Source organism: Xenopus laevis, chromosome 7L (genome assembly GCF_017654675.1).
Source record: "Xenopus laevis strain J_2021 chromosome 7L, Xenopus_laevis_v10.1, whole genome shotgun sequence".
Classification (NCBI taxonomy): Eukaryota; Metazoa; Chordata; class Amphibia; order Anura; family Pipidae; genus Xenopus; species Xenopus laevis.
In genome coordinates, this window is record NC_054383.1 from 31,715,528 (window position 1) to 31,728,124 (window position 12,597).

Below are 12,597 nucleotides of genomic sequence, written 5' to 3' on the forward strand. Positions count from 1 at the left end.
GCCCAATCACCCCTTTCACCATTACTGCTAGTTACGTGTCATAACTAGTACCCCAAGTCTCTAGATCCCCTTGATTTTATTTTCGGAAGTGACCATACACAGCTATATACAGGCCAAAAAGTTATTAACTTGGCCACTCCAGAGTCAGCAGCACCTGGAACTAGGGGAAATTGGAAGAGGGGCATGCCTAGGGCGCAATAGAGGGGGTACTAGGATCAGTGGTGCAACTACACAGCATCCCCCCACAAAAAAAAAATCTCCAGAGTGGCCTAGCACACACCCTACCCTACCCACTCACATCCACTGCTTCCCACCCCCACTTGCGGCTGAGATGGTGGATTTCTATACAGAGCACCCTAAAGTGCTAGGGGTACATGGATCAGACACATTCCTAGGGCAGAAATATAAGATGTGCTGCAAATCTCTGTACTAGAATTTTGTTTATTGGGTATAATGGATACCAAATTTCTGATCATCCTTGTCTTAGACTGCTTATTCTATTTTTTATCATAAAGCAAATTGCTTTTATAACTCATTTTCATCTAACCAGTGGCATATAGGGTTGCCACCCGGCCGGTATCTTACCGGCCTGCCCAGTAAAAATGATGGCTGATCCCAATGTTATTAATAGGGAAAAAAGATAAATATATAGGAAGCCCGGTATTTTTTTTCCAGAAAAGGTGGCAACCCTAGTGGTGTAACTACCAGGGGTGAAGGAGGTGCAATCACACTTGGGTCCGCATGCTGGAAACGGGATAATGGTTATTGCAGGTGGCTGGACAGGGGGAGATTTTACAGTGCGCATGCTAGCAGCACTCCAGCGCGTGATTCATATGGGTAGGGTCTGACATGGGGGCCCAAATGACCATCCTGCACCAGGGCCCACCAGCGAGTAGTAACGCCACTGCATGTAACACTCCATCTCTGAATGCCTAGATTTTATCTGTAAATAAAAAGTTTAACAATTAAAGGAGAAGAAGGGTTGAAACACTGAGGATTCTTACTGTCTACCAGGGGCCAATGCTCATCCTCTTTAAAATAATGACCAGCTGGATTACTTTCTTGTAAATGCCAGTACTGAATTTTGTGTCCTATGCATCTCCTGTGCTGTATGGCAGAGTTCTTTCTGAATTGCACATGTGCACAACTTGGCGACCCCCGTGATTTAAATTTTCCTGCTCCTTTAAAGGGTTGTTTCTCCTTCAAGGTAACTTTTAGTATGTTATAGAATAGTCAATTCTATGCAACTTTTCAATTGTTTATTTTTTTTATAGTTTTATAGTTATTTGCCTTTTTCTTCTGACTTTTTGCAGCTTTCAAATGGGTGTCGCTGACCCCTTCTAAAAACCAGATTCTCTGTAAGACTAGAAATGTATTGTTATTGCTAATTTTTATTACTTATCTTTATAATCAGGCCTCTCCTATTCATATGCCAGTCTCCTATTCAAATCAATGCATTTGGACCCTAGCTACCAGACTGCTTAAAATGCAAATTGAAGAGTCGCTGAATAAAAAGCGAAATAACTTTAAATAATAAAAAATTAAAACCAATTGCAAACTGTCTCAGAAAATTACTCTCTACAATACATCATACTAAAAGTTGAACAACCCCTTTTAGTACCCCTGGTGGATTTTTTTTGTATAACTTTTTATTTATAGGAGTAATAGGTTTATAACAAAAAGGAAAAAAAGGAACTTTTTAACAAAGGAAAAATAAAAGGTAGGTTAACAAATTAAAAATAACAGCAAATAACCTGGTGCATTTTTTGCAGTGGCAGCTTGAAACAGGAGGTAAACAACTAGAGTCTCAACAACTTCAATGAAATTCGTCCTTCTCTAATAATATGTGTTGTAGTTTGTAAGTTCTTGTGCTCAAGTGGGTTTACTTTGGGTATTCAATTCTCTCCCACACAGTGGCTTAACTATGGAGAAAGCAGATTCCAGGGTCACAGGGGGGGGGGGGGAAGCAGGGAAAAATGGGGCCTGGACAGCTAGGTCCACTTCCTCTATAGCTTGAAACCGCCTCTCACCAGATTTTGCATTGGCCTCGTGAGTAGGTGGTGGAAGGGGAGTTTGTTGCGGTGAGAGCAGTTTGTGTGCACTGGGCCCCTCCAAATGTGCCTGCTTGTTATGCCACTGCTTCCACACTCTGAAAATATAGGCAGCTTAATTAAAAGGTATGTTCACCTTTAAATGAACCTTTAGTATGATGTTGAGAGTGATATTTTTAACTTTTTATCCAGCAGCTTGCCAGTTTGCAATTTCAGTAATCTGGTTGCTATGGTCCACATTACCCTAGTAACTATGCAGTGATTCAAATAAGAGACTAGAACAGGAGTACCCATACATTACTAATGTGAGGTCTACTTTTAGTGATGTTGTCCCATTATGATCTACAGGGTTGGACTGGGGGGCCCGGGGCCCATTGGGGCTACTGCCCCAGGGCCCCCAATCCGCCCCTGTGCTGTGCCGCGTTTGAGTGTATGTGCCGTTGATACGCGTTTGTGCGCATGCGCCGGAGCGCTACATTTGTGCGCATGTGCTGGTGTGCCGCGTTTGTGAGCATGCACCGTTGCGCCGTGTGTGCGGGCATATGAAAATGCTTAGGAACCTGAATTCGGTGTGGATCTTGGTCTGCAGGGCCCACAAGAGCCGGGGCCCCACCAAGTTTTTTCCCAGTATCCTGCTGGCCCAATCCGACCTTGATGATCTACTCTATAAGCATTTTGTTCCATGGAATATATTACTTAAATATTGATTTATACCATTGATATAAATGATTTATGAGAAAGTGAATATTTAACAAACAAAAATTTCTTATGTAACCACAACATAATAAAGCAAACTCAATGTATTGGACGGTCACAGCACTTCTGGAAAAAAGGCTTTTATTGGAGCAGTGCACCTAACGCGTTTCAGGATTAACTCCCTTAATCATAGGCGTAGACATAGAAGCCTATGATTAAGGGAGTTAATCCCGAAAACGCGTTAGGTGTTAACAGCTCTGCACCAATAAAGGCCTTTTTTTCAGAAGTGCCGTCCAATACATTGAGTTTGCTATATCGACACCGTGGGGACACTGAGGATTGAAAAGCATCAAAAATAGGAGGGTGATTTAGACAAGCTGTTTGTTGACAGTGTCTTGAGATCTACTGATCACCAGCTAAAGGTCTACTGGTAGATTCCGATCTACCCTTTGGGCACCCTGGACTAGAATATGAACAGGAGAGGGCCTTAAAAGAAATATTATGAGTAATTAAAAGTAGAGATAACAATACATTTGTAGCCTTACAGAGGATTTGTTTTTAAGATGGTGTCAGTAACCCCCATTTTAAACCAGGAAAGGGTCAAAAGAAGAAAGTAAATAATTCAAAAACTATAACAAATAAAAAATAAAGCCAATTGAACTGTAGGTTATAATTAGCCATTCTATAACATACTAAACACTAACTTTAACACTTAGGCATCTAAGGGATCCTAGATTGTAAACTCCACTGAGGCAGAGAAATAGTGGATAATGTACCCCCTACTGTAATTTATAAAGATATTATAAGTCACAGAGGAGTGACCATATAAAAGTACGAGGCCGCTGTGATTTTATACAGGTCACAGAACTCCGAGGTGACTTCTGATATCTTTCTAAATTTCTTGTAGGGGGTACATTATGCATTATAAACGAAATTTTGTGGGGGGGTCGGCATTCAAATTTTGGTCGCCGGCGTCAAATTTGGGAGCGCCGGCGTCCGTTACGGACGGGTGGTGTCAAACTGCGATGCACTGAATCAAATTCTGACGCACTGGCCCTGTTATAAACGCGCCGTTTATAAGGATATACTTTACAGTGTGGTCCCATAGGGAAATGACCAGACTGTAGATTATTGGTATATAATCTCTGGATTCACAGGTCTAACATTGTACATATACTACTGGAATTTTTTCATGTAAAATTCTGCTACTGCATTACGATATATACTGTGATATAAGTTCCTGCTATCTGTGTGCTACTGTTTGTGCTATTGCTATCTAAGGGTGTTTTATTGCCTACAGTGTTTATTGCATGTGCTTAGGTAAAAGTTGCTGTATGACTAAGAAAGTGAATGAGCTGGGTGTCACCAAAAGTAACACATATAGAATTAGCATAATTAATGTGTAATTTTATCAAAGGTGTTATTTTGAATTTTGAAGTGTTTTGAAGTTTCAACCATATTTTAACTATTAATAGTTAACCACCATGTTAAAAGGCTTTTTCAACAACTGACTAGAATCAAGGCTCCAATATTTAGCAGCCATTAGTTATCACCATTTGAAGGGCCACGAAAAGCATTGCTGTTCTACAGAATCTGAGACATTGTGACTAGCCCAGAAGTATAGAGAGTGTGCCTAGAAAGAGAAGCATGGTAAAGCAAGAGCCAGAGCCAGTTTTCAAGGGCCTTACTAAAGGCTATTGTGCTCCATGCCATGCAAGTAATTTCTATGGGTGCTCATATATATCACAAGGATATAAAACATACAGTGCAGACTGATTAGAAGTTGTTTCTGTGAAGTCTGCAAAGTCCCAACTTCACCCCCCACACACTGATTCTTATGCTAGTCATTGCTGGGGCTTCAAGAGCTAAAAAAAAACTTTAAGTAAAAAATAAAAGCCATTTCATTTTCAGTGTTTTACATCCTCTAGCTCCTTCGTTGCCCCCTGCTGCCACAGGATCTGCAAACCCTATACCATTGGCAGTATTTATAATATGGTACCAGACCAGGCATAAGTGGATTGAACTTTAGAATGTAATAGAACAGGGCTGTCCAACTGGAGGCCCAACAGGCCAAATTATGTTCCTTTAAGGGGTATATTTATTATGCTGTGTAAGACAAAATTCACTGAAAAAATGGGGTAAAAAGCTGTGTAAAATAAATGGCGAATTTATCAAGGTGTGTTTTATTTTACAGTTTTCACCATGCAAATGCCTGATTTGCCACCATTTTTTTACATTGCTTCAGACCTTTGTTCCAGCAGAAGTCACTCCGTAAAAAAAATGATGTTGTGGCAAATTGTACTGCTGTTATTTTATACCACATTATAAATTTGCCCTGACTACTCTGAGGCTTTTTGCTCCCCAGTGCTGAGCCAGTTTCCTAATTATCTAGGTACACCTAAACATTTCTTTTCCTTAATGACACACAGCTATAATGTGACAGTTGGCAGCTGAAAAAGAAACACCCAGAATACCCCCAATTTCTTTGTTGCTCCACAATTTGAGGGCGGGCAAGTGTACACCTTTCTTTAAAGGAGCTGCTCTCATTCTCACACAATATACTACACAGTGCCACTAATTTCAGGTGCAGTATGCTGTAATTCTGGGAAAGAAATATACATTCTGTCTGAAAATATGGCAGACTCTGAAAAATTTGAATGTTTTTCATAATGCAAGATAAATAACTACAAGCAGTGTTCCCTTTGAAAAGCAACATGTGCATTCAGGGAAATGGCACTAGGCAGTTTTGGGTATTTTTTTTTTATTATATGTTTTTGCTAGTGAAAATGCATGGCATCAGACTGACTGAATTAACTTCCATTATGGTAGCATTTAGGGCCATTGTTGAACTGGCCCACAGGGATACCAGGAAAACTCCCGGTGGGCCCAGGTGTCAGAGTATTGTATGTATGTATGTTTTTTTTCAGCAGGATTCGGATTTGGCCGAATCCTTGTGCATGGCTGAACCGAATCCTAATCCTAATTTGCATATGTAAATTAGGGTTGGGTAGGGAAATCACATGACTTTTTGTCACAAAAGAAGATTTTTTTCCCACTTTTTCCTTTCCTGCCCCTAATTTGCATATGCAAATTAGGATTCGGATTTGGTTTGGTATTCGGCCGAATCTTTCACCAAGGATTCGGGGATTCGGCAGAATCCCAAATAGTAGATTTGGTGCATCCCTAAAAAAAAGGTTGAATGAGGAGAGGAGGAATAATAGTTTGTAAAGTGGGCCTACGGCCTAAGGGTTTCTGGTGGGCCCCTGGCATCCCAGTCCAACACTGTGTAGGGCAGAAAAAAAGTGGGTATTTTTTCCAGAAAATGTAGCAACAGGCAGAACAGCAAGCAAAAAGTAAGGAATATTTATTGATATATGAGATTCTGTTTTTCCACAATTCAATAAAAATGTGACAAGAAAACCTAGTTATGAATTTAATCAAGAATATTTTTTGAAAACTCAAAATAGTTTTTTGAGAAAAAACCACACAAAAATGTGCAAGAAAAAACCCAACAAGTAAAAGCACCTGTTTTTCTATAGAACTAAGAAGGAATGCAGTAGGAATGATCTCTGAAGAGTTCAAGCAATTTTAACCCCCCCCCCTTATTTTATTAAAATAGACAAGATTTTTAGCCTAATTGAATATAATTTATATTTGCGTGCAAGTTTTTTTCCACTCAGATTCAAAAATGATAAATCTACTTCTAGGATATATTTACCCACAGGCACCCAAGAGCAAATTTCTATAAATTTGCTTGTGCAGTTGTTGTATGGTTTTTGCTTATTTAGATTTTTGTCCTTGACCTATAGGAACCTGCCCTGAGCAGATATGAGATGTGGGTTTGGCTGTATGTAGGTCAGCATTGGGAACTGATATTTAATTTCATCCAGACCCAAAGTGTGTACTCCAGAATAGGGTGTGTGAGTGCCATCTATAGGGCTCATTTACTAAAGGAGTATACATTAAAACAAACAAAAAATGACACATTTTGTTTTTATTCACAATGCAATATTCCTTCCCAGATATTTTCTGCCGATCATGCTATAACAGTTTCTATTGGCACATTGTGTGCATTTTGTTGCCTTGGTTCAGTTCTATTTGCATGTTTCACTCTTTTTTTAGAGTTTGTTTTGTTTTTCTCTGTGTTTGTCTACTTTTTATAATGATACCACTCTTTGTTTACGTTTTTGTTGCCCTGTAACCTGGAAGTACTTTCACAGTTCCTGGTTGCTATGGCTACTGATGGCCTGGAAGTACCTGGACACATAGTATTCAACAACAGCAGCAGCAGCAATTTGACAGCAGTGGGGACAAAAGTTGCAAAATGTAACATGCTAACATATTTATTTTCAGTTTTTTTATCAAATGGAACTATGTGGCTGTGACCTTTTTTCCCCAGCCTTTTGTTGTGAACCATTGATTGGATTGTTCTGACAAATGTGGTATCAACATGTGGCTGCTGCATGGTCTGATCACGTGACTGGGTCGAAAGATGGAAGAGGTTGTGGAGAGTGACATAAACCAAGGATTATCTTTGCATATATATTTTAAGTATTGAAAGATCAGGATCATACCTGATTTACTGCATAACTTGCAGTAATAAACAGTATATCCATATGTATCCTACAGAGAGGCTTTAATACCTTTTTATTTTTGCAGAGCAGGAAAAAATGTTCCAGCTATTATAGCTGTTGCAGTAACAGAAGCAGAGAGCTTACACCTCTGAATATATACCATTTTTGGTATCAGGTGCTATGCTGAAGGACCCACGCCTGCTTCAAGGGTCAAAACATCCAATGGAGATTATTATTTATAAAGTGCCTACGCAAAATTAGAGGCAGGTCTATTCATCTGCTGATTGCTTGGATGAGTCACTCACAGATGATTCCAGTAAAATGTTCCTTTTGACTCATGGTTTGCTCTGGAATTCTTTTATTTAACAAAAGAAAAGCACATTTACATAAGGAATTGTGTTGTCATGAATGAGCATCATTATGCTTTTGTACATAGTGGGCTGGAAGAAAACATTGGTGAAATATCAGAATATGAAAAGAAGAGTCAAACAGAGAAATGTTTTAATAAATGGAACAATAGGATACGTTTATGCTTGCTGTCACGCAGAGTTCATTTTAATGCTTTTGCATTTGAACGAGTGCAAGAGGCTAGGACCTCTGGTTACCTGGCTCCTGATAAGATTGACCATACTGTATGTGATAGGGACCTTATATTATAAACTTTACTGTGGCAGGAACTGATAGGAATGATGTAAACATCATATTAAATAATACTAAAATAATAGATAATATGTCTGTATATTTTTTATTTATATAGAGCTATTAGGGTGCATTTACGTACCTCAGGTACAATTCAGATGGAATTGCAGTGTTTTTCCCACAATGCAGCATTGTTTCACCAGTATTCCAGTGCGCATAAATGAGCTTAAGATATAGAATTTTGTCTTGGCTTTATTTTAATAGCATCTTTTAAGAAAAATCAGTATAGTATGTACCCAATGTCTAATATTTTTAAATCCAACATTTATTTTAATGTCTCTTCAAATATACATCTTTTATTAATATTTCTTCTGCAATAGAATAATTAGAATTCTGTAAATCTTCTCCCAAGAGAGAGATGCCTCTCTTTATGAGTTTTAACCCTTTGTACTAATCCCCTTGAACATTGCAGTGCTGCTCTACATGATGTTTTTGGTGGTGAGGAGGTTACACATTTTGGCAGTGCACTAACCTGCAATCTGCTTTTAATTTATCAGCACACAAAAGCTTAGTCTGGGCAGCACAAATAGAGTCTAGTGTTTTTACTGTGACTTTCCCAGTTATTTTTACAGATCTTCCTTTTGTTATACCAGTTTTATAAAGTCTCATGGTTATGCCATTCTATTTTTTATTTTAATGAGCATGCAGCAATGTGAGGGGTGATTTAGCTTGAAGTGAGGCACAAAAATGTAAGGGTTTGTTTTTACAAAGATAGATGCCTGCCAAATTATATTTATTTTAAGCAAACAAAATCACAAAACATTATTATGATTGTTGAATTGTTTAATAGTTAACAAATATTCACATTACACTATTAAAGATGCACTTATAAAACCAGGCAATTTATATTACCATGTGGTGTCACAATACTGGGGCTGATAAAGGATTCCCCATTATCTCAAATTTGATCACATTTTTTAATAGATTATTTACAGTACAATTAGTGGCACACCGGGCTGTTCTCTGCCTGTGTAGAAATGCAGGTGGAGAAAAGCCAATGTGGTCCCTTCCGCTCCTTCTTAGACATGTACTCGCAGGCATAGCGTCAACCTGTGAGTGCACACATGGATCATATTTTGGCACAAAACACAAATGTATGCATTTTTATACCAATATCGGCTCAATTTCTGCACTAACGGGCTAATGCAGTGCCCGTAAGTTCACTTGTAAGAAGGAGCAGATTGTATCTGCATTTTTTCTGTGTGCCACAAGCCTTAGAAACGTGTAAAGGGAAAGGACATGAATTATCACTAGGGCTGCGAAATCTTAGGCATCTCCAGTGATCATAATTGCTTACCTGATACCCCTTGCTGGTGCACTTTTTTGCTTACCAGCCTGGGGTATTTCTGTAGGAGCTCATTTGCTGTACTCCTCTGCTTTCTTCTTTTCTCCAGACCCAGGCTGGTGCATGAATAGTAGAGTGAAAAAGCAGGGTTTTGTGTCTAAGGACAAGGGCACACTGAGCTTTGACTGTTTTTTTCTGCAGGCTGAGAGAAGTTGATTCACTCCCTTCTGCATCTTCATGTTTTTACACTGAAAAGTATAGCTTCCTCCTGAGTGCAGGTACGCAGAGTGTAGGGGAGATTAGTCTGAAAAATGCAAAGCAGGTATTTTCAGGGCAATTTCCACTCTGCTTCATGTACCTGTAATCAGGTGGGAGCTGTCATTTTCAGTGCATGGAGATGCAGAAGAATGTAACAGGGGCAAATATCTTCCATGCGTTACCCGTTGTTAACCCTTGAAGTACTACCAACCTTTATCTGTGTGGGAACCCTTGCGTGAAGCAAACCAGGTAGAGAGTTGTAGTTCAATCACGCTCTCTTTATTTGTCATGGCCTCAGTAGAACAGCAGCACATTCACAGGGCTCAATGTCCCTTTTGCAGAACATTTCCTTTAACAGCACACTGCCAGGGGGGACACACTCTCACAGGCACCCCTCTTGGGCCCTGGCTGGCTCAATCCGGATCTAGCCTTTCCTCTCAAACCCTGGCTGGTGGGATTCCCGCTGGGAACAGTATGCCCACTCACTCCTAGTTGGGGGCCGCCCATGTTAGTTACCTTGCTATCTTACACTTCTTAGAGTGTACTATTACACCACTAGGCCTCACATTACCTAGGATCAGTAACTCTTCCAGTAGACTCTGCTACTGCTGCAGTGCCCTCTGCTCATCTTGCTTTCCATGAAATATGTTCATACTTTCATAACCTGCCAAATTTTGTAAAATGAACATGGTAACTAGGAAGTGTGGCCAGAAAAATGGGTGTGGTCAAAAAATTCCCCGAGCTACTCCCTCTTTTTATTTCCAAAATGTTGGGAGGTATGCAACAGCCCAATGGGTGTTTGTATGTTTGCTGTATTCAACATGTTTGAGGCATTGTATAGACTTTGTGGTATAGTTTGAGTTCAACAGCAAGGAGGATGTTGCAAGGATAAGCACGTTCCAGTGTAAAGAGGTGGGAAATAGTAACATGTGGGTCGAGACCCATACCCACCCGTCCCGCAGCAGCCTTCACTCCCTCCATTTAAAGACCCGTGGCAACCCGCCCCACCAATGACGTCACAATAGGGGTGGGGCAGGGCAGGTGCGAGTCTATAAAACAGGGAGCCGGAAGTAGGCGATATAAGGTAGCGGGTGGGGAGAGCAGGCAGTAAGAGTTCAACCCGAACCCGCCAGCGACCCGCAAGAGGAGTAGCAAGGTCGGCCCGAACCTGGCCTGCCTGCACATCACTAGTGGGAAAGTTGTGTCTATTTTATTCTGAGGTCATTTTTATCTTTAGCCACTAGATGGAAGCAAAGAGTAATGTATACAGTTAAAGGGATCCTGTCATCGGGAAAACATGTTTTTTTCCAAATGCATCAGTAAATAGTGCTACTCCATCAGTATTCTACACTGAAATCCATTTCTCAAAAGAACAAACTAATTTTTTTATATTCAATTATGAAATCTGACATGGGGCTAGACATTTTGTCAATTTCCCAGCTGCCCCTGGTCATGTGTCTTGTGCCTGCACTTTAGGAGAGAAATGCTTTTTGGCAGGCTGCTGTATTTCCTTCTCAATGTAACTGAATGTGTCTCAGTGGGACATGGGTTTTTACTATTGAGTGTTGTTCTTAGATCTACCAGGCAGCTGTTATCTTGTGTTAGGGAGCTGTTATCTGGTTACCTTCCCATTGTTCTTTTGTTTGGCTGCTGGGGGGGGAAAAGGGAGGGGGGTGATATCACTCCAAATTGCAGTACAGCAGTAAAGAGTGATTGAAGTTTATCAGAGCACAAGTCACATGACTTGGGGCAGCTGGGAAATTGACAATATATCTAGCCCCATGTCAGATTTCAAAATTGAATATAAAAAAATCTGTTTGCTCTTTTGAGAAATGGATTTCAGTGCAAAATTCTGCTGGAGCAGCACTATTAACCGATTCATTTTGAAAAAAAATGTTTTTTCCCATGACAGTATCCCTTTAAGATTCTATCCTGAAAGTAAAGTGAAGCCTTCTGAAATCAGAAGGTATTTACTTGTCTCATGCCATACACACAGCACTGCCTAGATACCAAAATAAGAGTTTTGATTCTCTCATAAGGCATCATGGGCGGAGACATGCAAATATGGGTTATACGACTCCTAGCAACCTTGTATATTTGGTTTGTGTAAGGGTAATTAGACGGAACTATTGCCTATAAGCATATAATGGGAAGGGGGTTGAAACTCTTGGAGGGTCACATTCAAAATATGGATCTCTGGTTGGACAGATATACTAGATGAATGAACGCCATTAGGAAAATCTGAGGCTCTTGCCCTTGCCTTGGGAGGAACTGGAGGGGGGCATGTAACCCCTCCCCAGGAGACCCCCAGAAACAGATGCATCTTCTTTGTTTATAGACCAGCCAGAAATGTCATAGGGTCTCCAGTGCCCCAGGACTGCTGTTTAAAGGGCAAAATAAAATCCCATTTTTACTTTCTTTAATGAAAAAGAAACCTATCTCCAATATACTTTAATTAATAATGTGTACCGTTTTTATAAGAAACCTGACTGTATGCAGTGAAATCCTCCCTTTATTTACTGCTGTGGATAGGAATTGACAGATGGTCCCTAACTGCTGAGCAGGGAAACAATCATACTTATGAACAGCAGGGGGAGCCCCCGCCTTACTTCCCAGCCATACAGAACTCAAGCAGCTTTGTTTATGATGATCCCTAAGCAGCTCAGACCACACAGAGCATGTGCACAGTCTTAGTCTTGCAAAGATGTTTAACAAAGTTACAAGATGGTGACCCCCTGTAGCCAACAATGAAAGCATAAACTATTTGTTTGATAAGGCTTGTGGTGCAGTAAATTCATGTTTATATTTAGTATACAAAATACAGCATTTCTAGCCTTATTCTATTTTAGACTTTACATGCCCTTTAAATGAGCAGATGTGCACCACAGTATTAAGTAACACGTCCAACCACTTTTGGCCCTCTGGCTGAGAAATTAAGCAATTTGTGAAAGAACACAAAATGACTAGAATTACTGCCTCAATTCTTACATGGTTAACCTGAATCAGACCTGGAAGCACTGGCAAAGCATATAAA